Source organism: Hoplias malabaricus, chromosome 1, assembly GCF_029633855.1.
Source record: "Hoplias malabaricus isolate fHopMal1 chromosome 1, fHopMal1.hap1, whole genome shotgun sequence".
NCBI lineage: Eukaryota > Metazoa > Chordata > Actinopteri > Characiformes > Erythrinidae > Hoplias > Hoplias malabaricus.
Window position 1 is genome coordinate 29,410,646 of NC_089800.1, and position 16,092 is coordinate 29,426,737.

Here is a 16,092-nt window from a genome sequence, read left to right on the forward strand (position 1 = left end):
CCATATGTGGGTAATATTGACTTATTTTCACTGTTAGTTATATTTATTAAGGTGAAACGAACTCTAAATTCAGGATAATGCTAAATACACAGAACTAAACACAGATTAAAAGTGCTAAAAATTAAAACATTAATATCTGTAACTGCTTATCCAGTTCGGGGTCGCGGTGGGTCCAGAACCTACCCAGAATCATTGGGCGCAAGGCAGGAATACACCCTGGAGAGGGTGCCAGTCCTTCACAGGGCAACACACACACATTCACTCACACACTCACACCTATGGACACTTTTGAGTCGCCAATCCACCTACCAACATGTGTTTTTGGACTGTGGGAGTAAACCGGAGCACCCGGAGGAAACCCACGCGGACACGGGGAGAACACACCAACTCCTCACAGACAGTCACCCGGAGCAGGAATCGAACCCACAATCTCCTGGTCCCTGGAGCTGTGTGACTGCGACACTACCTGCTGCGCCAACATGCCCCCCAAATTAAAACAAACTCAAAAAAAAAAAAAATTACAGACAAGTTAAACCCCAAACTACAGCTACGTCTTACTCACCTTAAAAGACGAGGAGCTTCTGAATGGACACTAACATAAGGGAGATTGTTTTGCTGTGAGTACAGTAGTTCCACAGTGTTCCACAGTAACACTGATCATAAACCTAACCATAACTTCACACTAATCCTAATCCTGACCCAAATTTTATCCTAATTCTGACCTGAAGACTGACTGTTGCTGTAATCTTTTGCAGGGAAAAATTTCATTTCTTCATATACAAAGAACACCTTGATAAAACTTCCTATGAATCTTGTATTTATTATGCATTATATGGTATACATAATACCTTATAATGACTGCTATAAGTCTGTAATAATTACTCATAAATAGATACAAATACATAACACATACATAATTCATTATAATTCCAGGTGTTATAATGCACTATAATACCCATTCATAAGAGCACTGTAGTTAAAGTAGCAGTGCTAGAACCTGGACAGGGCGGTGTTCTCATGGGGAAAATTCTGGCATCCACCACCACCTCCCCATGTTCGTTGTTTTGGGGTTTTGTGTCGTTTGTGTGTGATATGTGGATGGGGGATAGGGGGTGAGGGGTGTTTTTCTGCCTGCCTGGTGTGTAATGATTGACAGGACAGAGCAGTATCCATCACCTGGGAGACTTGTGTGGCGATGGATGAGGCTCTGACACTCATCATACTACCTTGTTCCCTGTTCCCTTATTACAGCAATGAAATACACTTACTAGCAGAATGGCCTTGTCCCAATATCCAGCTATTTGTGCGTTATGAGCCTTATCTATTTACTAAGATAGTACCGTATTTTTATTAACAGATATTACAGTGCATTATAACACCCGTCTTTATGAATCCGCACACTCATTCTTTATAAAGTGTCATGCTATGTTTAGCTATGTTTATTTATATGCAGTATTATATGCAGCAAGTAGTGTCGCAGTGACACAGCTCCAGGGACCTGGAGGTTGTGGGTTCGTGTCCCGCTCCGGGTGACTGTCTGTGAGGAGTGTGGTGTGTTCTCCTTGTGTCCACGTGGGTTTCCTCCGGGTGCTCTGGTTTCCTCCCATGGTCCAAAAACAAACGTTGGTAGGTGGATTGGCGACTCAAAAGAATACAGGAGAATACAAGATTCATAGGAAGTGCTACCAACATCTTTTTACACTATGTTCTGTAAGAAGATTAAGGCTCTTCTCGGTCTGTTCAGTACAAGAAAAAAGAACACACACACACACACACACACACACACACTCTCTCTCTCACTTAAAACACAGAATGTCCACACGATGTATAGGGGCTCGACCTTCTGAATTCATTTCCAAATATCTGACCTGTTCTCTCTCTGAGGTGCAGGATTAAAGTCACTTCGCTGGAAATGAATTCTGCGAACAAACACTTAAGTCTGACTTCTTTTGGCCACTCTTACATTAGAGCGATTAACCCTGGAGTGAACCTTCTCTCTCTCTCTCTCTGCACCACTGCTAGCATCTTTATCTTAAAAACCATAAAACACTTCCCAGTCACAAAATAAGAAAAGAAATAAAAGAGCTGACGATGTCTGATCGCTCCAGTTCGCGATCTGTTTTCAGAAGGCTGCTGGTAATGCAGACTACTTGAGACCTCAAGACAAAAAAAGCACTCAAAACTTCACCCTGAGAGCAAAACATACCCCACAGGTCAGCAGAAGCAAAGCGAGGGGGTCAGGTCTGAGATATTCATTTAGAGCATCGTTTACAAGTCTGTTTACAGAGGCGAGCATATCATTTATTCACGTTTAATGAATAAAACCTAATTTATTTTCAGTTTAACATTCAGAGACTACGGGTCTGACACAAAACCTAGTGGTCTCTCTACATACACAGCATTTTATGCCATAATACACATTCCAGTTCTTAGAGCACTGCTGTGTCTGATCCACTCGTACCAGCAACACACACTAACACGCCACCACCACGTCAATGTCACTGCAGCGGTGAGAATGATCCACCACCCAAATCATTCCTGCTCTGTGTGGGTCCTGACCAGTGAAGAACAGGGTGAAAATGGGCTAACAAAGTATGCAGAGCAACAGAGGGACTACTGTCTGTAACTATAGAACTATAAAGTGCTCCTGTATGGTCAGTGGAACTGAGAGAATAGACAGTGATGTAGGAAAAAGGAGGTGGTTTTAGTGTTATGGCTGATTGGTGTATTAGGTTTTAGTGTCTATTTTGTTTTACAGTGTTGTTTTCTGTTTGATGAGTGATAAATGACTTTTAGAGCCATTTTGTTAATAATGTGTGAGGCACTCTGCCCAAGAGAGCACAATAGACAGAGTGACCAGCACAAAAAAGCTTTTCAGTGTGGCTTATGTTTTTTTTCTCTTCTTCTTCTTTGTTTGTTTGTCTGTTTTAAAAATACAGAAATGTCCATTGGTACAAATTATACATCAGATTTTCTTTTCTACTTCATCTAATGTGAGGTACACGATGGAATATCAATTCATGTGCTGTAGAAAGATGCATTTCTCAGACAGACTGTCTAGACAGTGACAGCAGAACATTTCACACTCTGTTTACGCTTAGTTTGGGCACACCAGAGTCCAGAGATTTGAAGTTTAGGATATCTGGAATCAGGGATTTGCCTGGGAACGACTCTCAGTGCTTCTCTCAAAGGACATTCATTCATTCATCCTCTGTAATCATTTCATTCTGATCAGAAACACACCTGGGACTGGGAGCCAATCCATCACTAGGTTAAAACACACACACAGGCACTAAGACACACTTGCTGACAGTTTCACACACTCACCCAGTCACTCAGTTTCATACACTCACCCAATCAGTCACTCCCGCACTCACAGTTGTGCACAATTTCACCCACCTTTCTTCCGAACATTCTACAAAAATATGTTTGGGCAGTGGGAAGAAAGTGAAGCACCAGGAGGGAACCCACACACACACTCAGTAAGAACACACCAAACTCCTCACTGACAGTGGATCCTGGAGAGGGTGGCAGTGACACAACTTGTAGAACTTGTAGTCTATGTGGGCCCCCCAATTTAAATTTACAAATAAAATGATTATGAAAAAAAAATATGCATGTTTTAAATCAAGTCTCTGGTGACTTTTGTAGTTTCAGTTGACTTTATTGCTTTTCCATAACCAGTAAACTGATTGGCTCTTATTGCTGAAGGGCGGGATTTTATCACTTAATAACAAACTGATTGGCTCTATAGGGCAGGGCTTTATCCATAAACAGAATCCATATTCAGCGTTATGAGAATTTAATCGTTCCCTTTTTTAATGTTTCTGGTTTTAACTCACACAACACTGTTGTCCCGGAAGTGTCCCAAAAGGGCTTTTATCACATTCCTTGGGCTATTTTTATTGGCCCCTGGACAGAGGTGTCTGGAGCTCTGAATAGTTGATCGGTTACAGGTCCAGGTCCGAATAGGACAGTGGTCTACCTACTATGGGCTATGGGTTTGATATTATTATATTATAATAATAATTATTATAAAATTCAGATTATTCCTCACCATCGCTGCGTGCTGAAAACCGGTCTAACGTGTTTACGAAATCACGTCAGTAAAAGGTTAAAAAAAAGGTTTCCGTTGTGATAGGCTCTCTCTCTCTCTCTCTCTCTCTCTCACAGAAACACCAAAGAGCCCTCCAAATATTAAATATCACAAAAAGAGCTGAGGATATAGGATATATTCCTTTATTCCTGCTCTATATGTGGGTAATATTGGCTTATTTTTGATGTTTCCAATTATTTAGGTAGGAAACCACTCTAAATACAGGGAGTGCTAACTGCGTGAAAGTAAACACAGAAAAGTGCTACAAAACTAAACAAGACTGAATTAGCTGGAGCCTATGTTTGGTATAAATCAGTAGATTGTGTCTCGTCTAGTCAGGATGAAAAGGAGGTCCAGGAGAGGCGGGCTGAAATAAGACCTCGCTCACTGAGAGACAGACAGTGTTTAGTGTCTAAAACTAAGGGCTTTCAAATCGAGGAAGAATAAAAGTGACAGCACCCCAAGGGGCCCAACACCAGACAAGAGCCTGGCGCTACTTTAGCCACGGCTGTTGATATTGAGTCTACTCTCTCTCTCTATCAATCCCTCAGTCCCCTGACCACTCTCCTCCTCCTGATGCTCCACTGATCATTCCAACTGCTGGCCTCATCATTTTCAGCTGATAAAAACCATCCTCCCCCCTCTCCGCTTTCTCTCACTTGCTAAGACTTTCTCTCTTACCTTCATCCTACTCTTTCTATCTCTTCTTCTTTCTCCCTCTACCCTACTCTATTTCTTCTTTGTCCCTTGCCTTCCTTCTCTCTTTTCTGCCCCCCCTCCCTCTCTCTTCTATTCTACTCTATGTCTGTCTCTCTATCTCTCCCTCTCTGTCATGTCTCTCTTGGTTGTGGAGTGTGGCAGGTCCCAGTTCTCCTGAGAGTTTCTCTTTAAATAAAAGGCCTGTTCTTGGGAAGCCAGACGTTCTCTCCTGAGGAGATGCCTCAAACAGATGCACATTGCCGAGCTCCATTAGCGAACGGCGAACATGTTCTGGTGTGTAATATGGCGAGAAAGAAAGCCAGGGAGCAACAGTTAGGAAGAAATGGTGCCGGTCGATTCCACAAAGCAAACAAAACAAGGCTCAGAGGGTCTGAACACCTGGCTCTTGGCTGAAGTATGTAACCATTCACTGTCAGGAAAAAAGGTTCTGGTGCAACAAAGAAAGTCAATAAAGCTTCAAAGATCCAACAGCGGTCTTAATGTCTGAATATGATCTTAAAATGTTTCTCTTCTCCAGACGGAAAGGTCAATATTTGTGTGTTTTCATGACAGAACTATTGCAAAAAGAGAAATAAAAGAAAGGTTCCACAGGGGAACCAGTGGTCTGAATGTGCTACCCCAGACCCCGGACACTGAAATTTAAAAACAAAATTAAATAAATATATTAAAAAAAACCTTGTCCATACATGGCCTTGCTATTCAAATAACAACATATTATTTTTTGTGGATTTTTGGTTTTCTACATCATTTTAACACAGCCGTGAAAATTTTTGTCAGTGCTGATATTATCTTCCTTTCCTTAAGAGAACACAGTTCTGGGACTTAATTAATTGTGTGTAACCTGCTTTGGTCAAAATATCATAAGGATCAACCCCCTAAGTAGCATTCTTCCCCTGTTTAAACATCCCTGTTTAGGACGTCAGTTTTCAGCGCCTGTTCCTTTAAATGATAATGAGCCACTTGCCTTTAACCCAGACCCAATCACACAGCAGTGAGGAGCAAGGAGCAGACACTCTAGGCTAACTTTATTGGTTTGAGGTAAATGTAACTTTAACAGTCTGAGGTAACAATGTAATTTGTAATGTGCAGTGGGAATAGACAATTTATATTTAATACATTTTAAAGAGGTGTACAACAAATGTTTGACATTTTATATAAAGGAAAATGCTTTAGAAAAATGCTTTTAGCTAGCTTTTTGGATCTCTTGTCATGTTTCAGTGATGTTTTGCTAAATCCTACATTTCCTGTATGTGTAGAGTGGAGAGCTTTTGAGCCATTTCTCTCTAACTCTTATTTCTCTGCACTTGTACATGAACAAACGTCATTCCACCTTCAAAGACACAGAGCTTCTGAACGTAAACTAACCAGAAAGAACAGCGTTTCCTCATAATCTTAGACGTCCCATTTAAATATTAGCAGGTAGTGTCGCAGTCACACAGCTCCAGGCTCCTGGGGTTGTGGGTTCAAGTCCCACACATATTGCTACCTAAAAGGGTCTGTACGTGTGAGTGTGTGAGTGAATGTGTAGGTGTGTGTCACCCTGTGAAAGACAGGTGCCCCCTCCAGGGAGAAGCGGTTACATATAATGAATGAATGAATGAATAAATGAACAATAATAATAATAAAAACTTCAAGCCTCTGTGTCTAATCCTTAAAATATGAATCCTTTAGCTGTTTATATTATCGATCCCCCCTGCTGTGGTCACACTCAGGCCAGTGACTAATTCCCGGTTATTGAGCAGAAAGAGAATAGCACTTAAGATTGCTCCAGATTAGGAGGTGAGAATTCAGCTGCCTGGGTTTAATTGAGGAGCTGGAGATTGTGCTAAAGCTTTATCGGAGCAGGGCGATCTGGATGGGTCAGGATTCTCCACGGAAAAACGGTCAGCCAGTGGCCTGGACCACTCTGAGATTATGGTGGAGAATTTCTCACTATCTGAACTCTACACACACACACACACACACCATCATCACCACAGTCACCGCTGGAGTGGATAAGCAATTCATATCTGGGCTCTGGGAGTGAGTGGCATTTATAAGCAGGCTAAGCAGGCGATCTCCACAAACTCCCTCAGCAATGACACCCCCCTCACACTCTCGCTCTTTCTAACACACACACACACACAAAGACAAATGACAAGCAAGCAGCAGGTGTGGTGGACCATTATCAACGCCGCAGTGACACTGATGTGGTTAGTGTGTGCTGTGTTGGTACGACTGGATCAGACACAGCAGTGCTGCCTGAGTTTATATACCCTGTCCATTCGCTGTCCACTCTGATAGAAAAATCTACCTCATTTGTCCACCTTGTAGATGTATAGTCAGAGACAGTAGCTCATCTGTTGCTGCAATTTGTCTTGGTCATTCTCTAGTTCTTCGTCAGCGGACATAGGATGCAGTGGCATGGATGGATTAAAGGTGGGCTATTCTCAGTCCATCGGCACAGCTGTGTCTGATTCACTTGGACGAACGCAACACACACTAACACCACCACCTCTATGTGGGTGTCACTACAAAGTGCAACTACAGAGTGCTCCGATATAGTCAGTGAAGGTGATATTTTGTCTTAAGAACATATTAAAACCAATCCACATAGACTCTGTTATACCGAGTAAATAAAATCTGGGCTGAATTTTGTTGCGGTCAACTGTTCGAATAAGGTTGTGTTTGTCACGGTGCAGGGATCAAGGTGAGTTGTAAATGAAACAAGGCGCTCATTTTGCCGGCCTTATCTCCTTTGCCTCTCCCACAGAGTGATGGCTATCACACAGCACAGCTCAAATCTGCTAAGTAAAGATAAGTGGGCCAGCGGTGAATGCTTATTGACGCGGGAATGGGCTCTTTTCCAATGATGGCTCACTTGGGGAATCTTCCACTTGGACTAAAAACACTCATACTCTCAAACTCCATCTCTCTCTCTCTCTCTCTCTCTGTCTCTCTCTCTCTCTCTCACACACACACACACACACACACACACACACTGCCCTCAGCGGTATGGTGCCACTTATCTCTCTCAACTTATTTTGGATCGTTTTTCACGTCGCCTCAGTGGGATGAAGACAGTAAAGGAGGATCTTCCAGAGCTCTGGCCATGCCTATAATCAGGAGCTTGTGGATAATTATACTCAAGAATAAATGTACCATTGCCTAAATAGAGCATGACAGCATCGCGGAGGACATGCACATGTCGGTCTTTATATCCTTTTGTTCTTCGGTGAGTATTTCTGCTCGGGAACAAGCACTTTATTCTACGACTGGGAATAACTTGGACAAACGAACCAAGCACATAAAGGATTTAGATTTGACGTCTTTATCCGTAAACTAAAAATGAGTAACATATTGCTTAGTTCTTGGAAAAGTGTTGCCCAATCAGAAACCACAAGTGTCTGTGTATGGATTTGGGAGGAAACCAGAGCACCCGGAGGAAACCCATGCGGACACGGGGAGAACACACCAACTCCTCACAGACAGTCACCTGGAGCGGGAATCGAACCCACAACCTCCAGGTCCCTGGAGCTGTGTGACTGCGACACTACCTGCTGCCTCATACATTAACAGCATAATCATAATCAAAATAAACAGATGTCACAATGTCACAAACAATATAATGTATTTACTCACGTTTGCTTGTTCTTCAGAATGACATCACGACAGGACAGAAAGATCAGATCTTTTCTCCTCCCTCAAGCTCTTCACTTTTATAGCACACACTAAAAAAATGCACCTGAAAAACGAGCATGGATGTGGACTGACACATAGAGTAGTATAAGTGTCTAACCTTTTGTCCTGTCATCATTGGTTGCCTAGATCCTTTGTAATCCCACAGCCACCTCCAGGATGTGTTCCTGCTTTGTGCCCAGTGATTCCGGGTAGGCTTCAGACCCACCGCGACCCTCAAATGGATAAGCGGTTACAGACAATGAATGAATGAATGAATATATTGTATATATCAAATGTTTTACTCAATTTCTACTCCATTGCCAGGTTCAAACATTTCCTAAGACCCTCATGGTGTGATTGGAGCAAATGAATGGAAAAGGGAGGGTAATTAATTCACATGTGTCCTCAATCTGAAACATGTTAACCCAGCCACCATCTCTTTTCCATCTGCTAGCACACTTGGGGGAGAACATGCATTAGCTAGCATGATGCTTAGTGATAAATGAAATGAAGAGCTCCCAGCTTCAGATGATATGCTAGATGTTGGACTGGTAAGCGCTAGTAAGTGCTTTCATTCATTCATAGCCAACGTAATAATGTGTGAGGAAACGTAATAAAGCATGTCTTAGCCTATTAATCTGACTTTGACTCAACAGGAAAATATGCACAGGTTTGTTAAATGTTTGTTTTTAAACAGAAGCACTGTATAAAGTCCACACTAACTTCTTCAGATTCTTCAAGTGAGTGTCTCCTCCTGAAAGTTGGTTTGGAAGTGAGCTGAGGACGGCTGAGGTTCATGTTCTTCACTTTTTACGTGGCTGCAGTAATAAGCCTCTGTCAACACACTGCATGCAATTACTGTGATTTTCCCTTTTCTCCCTCCTCCTATAGGCCCTCAGAAAATTGTCCGAGTACACTCTCTCTCTCACACACACAGCTTCACGGCCGCCCACCACTCCGGTCCTTTGGCCCCATTTTTGAAGAGCCTTAATTTGTGGCCACTGCAGCTCGGGCACATCTCTGTTTGAACACGAGCGCCGTGCTAAAAGTGTGCTAATAGTTTCAGCAGCTACGCATTGCTAAGTTTAACTGTCTCCTCCTTGTTGCCATGGCAGCATCACAACAGTTGTCACTGAGGAAAGAATACGTGTTAATTACTTTGTTAAATAGTAGCACACGAATATATATCTATCTATAAACATACGTGTGTGTGTGTGTGTGTGTGTGTGTGTATGTGGCTCATTATAAGGAAATGCCTGAAAAAAAACAACAAAAAAAAAAAAACAACAACTTCACCTTTGTAGAAAAAACGTGTTTTCCACAATAAAATGAAGAACGAGTGAGTATCACTTACTAAACATTCATGAAGCACTTCTTAGGTTGGAAGACTAGAACCATGGGCTAATGGTTACAGAACTGAGCTTAAAACTAGGTGGTCACTGGTTCGATCCCCTTCATTGATGTGGAAAATGGGGCAGGGGGAACCAGCTCTTAAATATCTGCCCTGAATTCATATTACATCAGTTGGAAATTATATATATATATATATATATATATATATATAATTTTTTTCCTTTTCTTTATTTAAATCATAGAAATAATATAACAGTGCCTCAGCAGAAATATCTATTAACCATTTAAACCATATGAATTGTAACATTTACTGTAATGCATCTACAATAAAATACTGCCCTACTGTAGTCCAGTCTGGTCCTCAGTGTTTACAGTAGATTTACTGCACTGAAAAAGAGAGGGCTAAATAAAGAAGGGGAAAAACAGCAGCAAACACCTGCACGCCACGAGCGGCGAGACGTTGAGGGAGAGAAGCCATGAGAGAAATGATACTGATAGCGATGCTTATTACGGCGCTTTACCTCCCTCTACAACGGAAAATGATTTGGTGATTTTATCGGCGGGGGGAAACTGAGGGGGACAAAGATCAAGTCTTCATTGCGCAAAATAACTCAGAGAACACAACATCAGTTGTGGAGCTGTGGGTTTGTGTGGAGAGTGAGGAGCTTGTTAGAGGCTCAGCCGGAGGTGCAGCTGTGGTGAAAGAGGGATGATCCTGAGAGGAGGAGGAGGAGGAGGAGGAGGAGGAGGAGGAGAGAGGCTTCTTTTTTTTCTTTCCTTCAGCATGGTTTAAATGTTGATGTTGAAGCCTGTCTTAAAGGGAGTGTAAATAAGGGTTGTTTTCCTGGTGACACATGCAACAATGAGGCAACTATTGATGATGTATTAATTGTTAAAGATAGACTCCTGATGTTTTGGTGGCATGCGCTGTAGCCTACGCAAGAGCCCTACACCGTTGTGAGTGTTTATACTCGTACACTTGTGTCTGCGTTGCTTGGCAATTACACCGCCACATCACTAGGGCTGAGTCTCAAACAACTTAATCTACACCAGGGGTGTCCAAACTTTTTTCAAAGGGTGCTGGATAATATCAAAATTCTTAAAGGGCAGTCTCACTTTCAATATCTATTATTCATAAATTATTTATAACAGTGTATTAAAATTATGAAAAACACAAATTAACAACACAAATTATATTTATTAACAACTGTATTGCATTTTAGAGCAATAACTGCTGCAGGATATCAAAAATATGGAAGCTTATTGCTGCCACACACGATAAAAAATCCAAAATCCTCAGTATGTCATTATTATGAGATAAGCATCTTGTTATTATGAGATAGTATCTTGTTATTATGAGATTTTTGGTCGTAAAAATGACATAATATCTTGTAATTATGTGATAAGTATCTTGAAATTATGAGATAATATGTTGTAATTATGAGATAAATGTGTATCCTTTCTGTCAGTAATACCAACACTGAGCCATGGTTTCACTGGGTCATGCCGCATGGAGCTGGTGCTCACAGCATTTAAACTGCTGCCACCATCAGGTGAAAGAAAAAACTGCCAAGTGCCAGGGAGCTACTAATGATGTATTCTTAAAAGTGATGCCGCAGGTGATGGGCCAATTAAAAAGCTTCCGGGGGCCGGAATTGGGACACACCTAATCTACACTATTTAGAACACAATGCAGTTGTACAGAAGTATTAGTTTCATAATTAAATGCACTGAGGGGGCTACAAAAAACTTAGTTGGCCCACTTTGTAGAGAGCGAGATACTGTAGCTCACCTATAGCTACACAGTTTGAATTGGTCGTCCTTTAGTCCTTTATCACTGGTCAAAGGTCAAGGCTGGCTGCGCATACATGCAGTTTAAATGGCTATAAAGGAGTTCAACCCTATTTTCACACCCCCACTCTCTTCTATGTTGTTGTGTAATACTTTTATGGTCTTACAGTATTTAACTGTCTATCACTCGACAGCTTTACTCGCCTTTTTCCACTGAGGGAATGTGAAGATATCCATGCTCTGAGCCTGAAAGATTTAGTACGTATTCACCTGAGGAAGACCTCTTCAACAAAGAACAGCATCAAAAACCCCACAGAGGGTCGAGAGGAAGCAGAGGCAACCCTGCGAGTTTGACCATGTTATACAGGTCATCTGAGAGGCTTTGTTACTCCAAAGGAGTTTAAATCAACAATAACAACAACAAAAAAACTAGGAGAAATGACAATCAAGGCCAACAAAATCCAACATAAATGGTGTAATTTCACATGAATGATTTCTCACTTCTTTCCTTCCTGCATCATGTAACTACATCATCCTGATCAGGATTGCAGTGGGTCTGAAGTCTACCTAGAAACATTCACACAGTCACCCACTCACTCACACACTCAAACGTGTGTTTGGACTGTGGGTGGAGAGTGGAGGAAACCTACACAGCCACAGGGAGAACACAGCAGACAGTGACCCAGGAAAGGTGTCTAATATGGCATCCACCTATTCCATTCAGTATATTTGAGTACCCTTTAAAACTCAAAATTAAACCCAGTTTTCAAATCCTTAAACTCTACACACAAACAATATAACAGCAGCGAGGAATAAGCCATTCTCAGTGAAATGTGAGGAGGTGTATTAAATGTGTTCAGATCAACTTTACAGTAACGTTATACATTTCTGTTCCGTCACAGCTCCTCAGCATCCAGCACAGGGAAGAAAGCGCATCAAAGTCTTGAAAGAAGATCAATGCTGTGTCTCTGGGTTTGCTTCCACCGAGCAGTGTGTGTGTGTGTCAGTGAGTTTCCTGACTGAGGAAGTGTGTCAGTAAGACAGAGGGCAAACACAAACACTTCTGAGAGATACTTAACCTCTGTCATTTCTAATCTATCCATTAGAGTCCAGACTGAACCCTGAGGAGAGCATGGCGCTATCAATCACAATCTAGCCTCTCCACTGTCCTTCTGCTGCTGTTACAGCCTGGCGCTAACACTCCACCGACCACTACGGACCGCTATGGACATCTACGGACCACTACGGACCGTCAGCATCAGCCAATCTCCATTGGTTTGTTAAGATAATCAAATATTGTGTTTCTCCCAGTACTGTCATTGTATTATGACCAATCACAACCACCATCATTCTTAACCAGTCTCACGTGTGGCCTCATTTTCTCAGCCTTGCAGTCACTGCTCAGCTACTGTCAGACGTCTCCACTGTGTTTGTGCTGGGGTTGTAACCTGGCCCTAACACACCACACCTCTACAGTGACATAGCCAATATTTATTGGGTGGAAAAATACCTAATTACACTAAGACACACCACAGATTTATTCTATTAAATGAAGAAAAGGCATTCAATATGGTCTTTTTAAAAACAGTGGTCCTTACTGAGCAAAGCTGAAAGGAAAAGGAGTGCATGCATAAAGAGCTGAATAGCATAGATATGAATATAATACTTGATTCAAATTGAATAATCAAAACTATTATCATCATCGTCAATAATAACAATAACATGAATAGAAAATAACACTAACGCTAATCATCTGTGCACACGGTGTTCCAGTTCAAATGTGGGTGGAGTTATTATTACATGGGCTAACTCTATATGCTTTTTCAGTAGGGGGAGCAGTGCCTATGACCCTAGCCACTGGCTCATGAGTCTCAGAACTTTCTTCATTGGCTTACTACCAAAGCATCTCCATGAATAAGGGCACACTTTATGTAAATGATATGCAAATAAGGCATTGGTAGATGAGCTTCATTTCACACACTGTAGCTGATTCATCAACTGCACTCGAATCTCACAAAAATCAGATTTTGGCTGGTCAACTCCACCAGTGCAGTGAGAAAGGCCCAGAAACAGTCAGCTCCACCACTGGGTATAGAAAGTCCCCAGCTTGAAGGTATCAGCTCTGTCACTGCGGATAGTTGTGATTACCTTGAGTTCTCATAAAGGAAGAGGAGACAAGTCAATTTTGGGAAATATGAATGGAAAAAAAGGAACGTGTAGCATCAAACATGTTGTGGAAATATCACCATTAAAGGAGCGGTCAGTGATCAGCTGTGTTCAAATCGGCTGGCTCCCTACACAATGTTCCTTACATTATTCACTATATAGTGTTCTATTATTGGGTACTGCATTCAGGTGCATAGTGAACGAATTTGAACACTACCTCATGGGTTTTTACCAAACATCTCTGTGTATTGTGGGTATCCTGATGTACACTGTTTATTGCAGTGCATTGTGGGATTGTTTGAGTGCATGTGCTGAAAATGCACTTTTTTCTCACACCACTATAAATTGGTAGAAGAGGAAACATTTTCTGAAAAGCAAATATCTTCAGTCTCATTATAAGAGAGCCATTACACTGACACCCAGTGGCCTGGAGGTGTCAGATAAACCGTACTAATTTTAAATATAGCTGCCCTGATGTGGAGGACACACTCTCTGGAGCATAAACGGGTTCATTCAGGGACTATAAACCAATGTGAGTCATCATCCTATGAGAGTTGCATTTCCAGGTTCACGCCGGAGAACCATGGTCCGATGCTGTACACAAACCATTAAGTGCTATAAAGTATGTGAGGTCTCAGCTGGTCAGAGTTCAGTTTAGCCTCCATTAGCGCTGTCACTGATGAATGCTACAGAGAAACACAGCGGAACACAGCTGCACTCACACACCTGAGTCACACAGGATTCACCTTAAACAGAAAGAAGTGCCCAGTGGAGCGCCCAACAGAATGGCTTATAGAGTATTGTAAACGTATTAAAGGGACAATATCCTACATTTTACTTGTATTTTATTACTTTTGTTTTATGAATGTTAAGACTGATGAAAATGAGCTCTGTTTTGACTGGGGGGAGGTCCAACATTTAGACCACTTTAAAGAAACACTAGGTAAGATAAGGCATTTTTGCTCCTGGGCTCCCCCTACAGTTGCAGTGTGTAATTACATTTTACAGCACTGTCCTGAAATCAAGGGAGAGTTTGGATGGTTTCCTACCCTCTTTGAAAAATATACATAGTGCCTTTCCTGCAGTACTGAGCCTGGAGTAGAAATGACAGGCTCTGTTCTCCTTATGACAGCTTTGTGGAGCACCCTAATGATTCTGAAGCTGTAATTTTAAGGTACAAATGCTACCTAGTGTTGTTTAAAGATGTTTTTTTAATATATGTGTGTGTTGGACATGCTGTTATTTATGAGCAAAAAAGTGTATTTGACATTTTGCATTAGTTTGTAGGATTCACCCATGGACTATAAACATTAACGAATGTGTGAGGCTTTTGTACCAAGCCATATGCTCTTGTTTTCACGGCCCCCCTCCCCTCCTACCTCTCAGTTAATGGTTATTACAGCACACTGCACATATTGACATTCAGAGTGCAGCCCACTATCAGAAAGAAAACCTTATCTTCAGCCGTCAGCCCCCAATTACAGCAGAACTGGGTCAGAGCGGGGACTCAACATGAGGATGAACTCAAGCTGTAATGGCTCTGACTGTCCCTGAGAACAGTCCTTCCTCCTGTAAACTGACTCAGATATGCCTCTGTTTATCCAGCTGATATCTTATGTTTGATATCTCAACAGCACATCTGCATGACATTCACTGCACATAAAAACCGTCAAGAACGTCAGAGCCTCCTGAAAGCCATGACTTCCTCTGCTTTAGAAACCTTGATCACATCCAGAATTAGGGCCTCAGAATCAGGCCTGTGGATATGTTCCTGTGCAAAACAATACACTCATTTCCCTTAAGAGAGGTTAGGTGAAGAAAGGGGGCAGAGGGAGGGAGAAAGGGGAGAAAAACTGTACTGAAAATAGAGAGGAGGGGGTGGGAAAGGAAAAAAGAAAAGAAAAGGAAAGAGAAGGAGAGAGAGAAAGAGAGAGCAAGCAAACAGAGGGGCAAGGTTAAAGAGAATGAGATAAAGAGGAGATGAAAACAGACAGAATGAGAAGGAGATTAAAAGAGAAAGACATCAGATAATATCAAATGAAGAAAGAGAATGAGATAAAGACAGAAAGAAAAAAAGTTTAAAGGCTGGGAGAATGAGGGTTTTTAAGGTGGCGTTGCTGTGTTTGATCCACTCATGTCACTGCAGCACTGAGAATGATCCACCACCCAAATGAAACTTGCTCTGGGTTTTGCCTCCGCTTTGAGGCTTGTTTGTAGTTTATTTGGTGGCTCTAAAGACCACAGACAACATCCTCCCCATGGTTGTTCATACAGAGCTAGCCACCCCTCTCCTCTCCAAGGTCAGA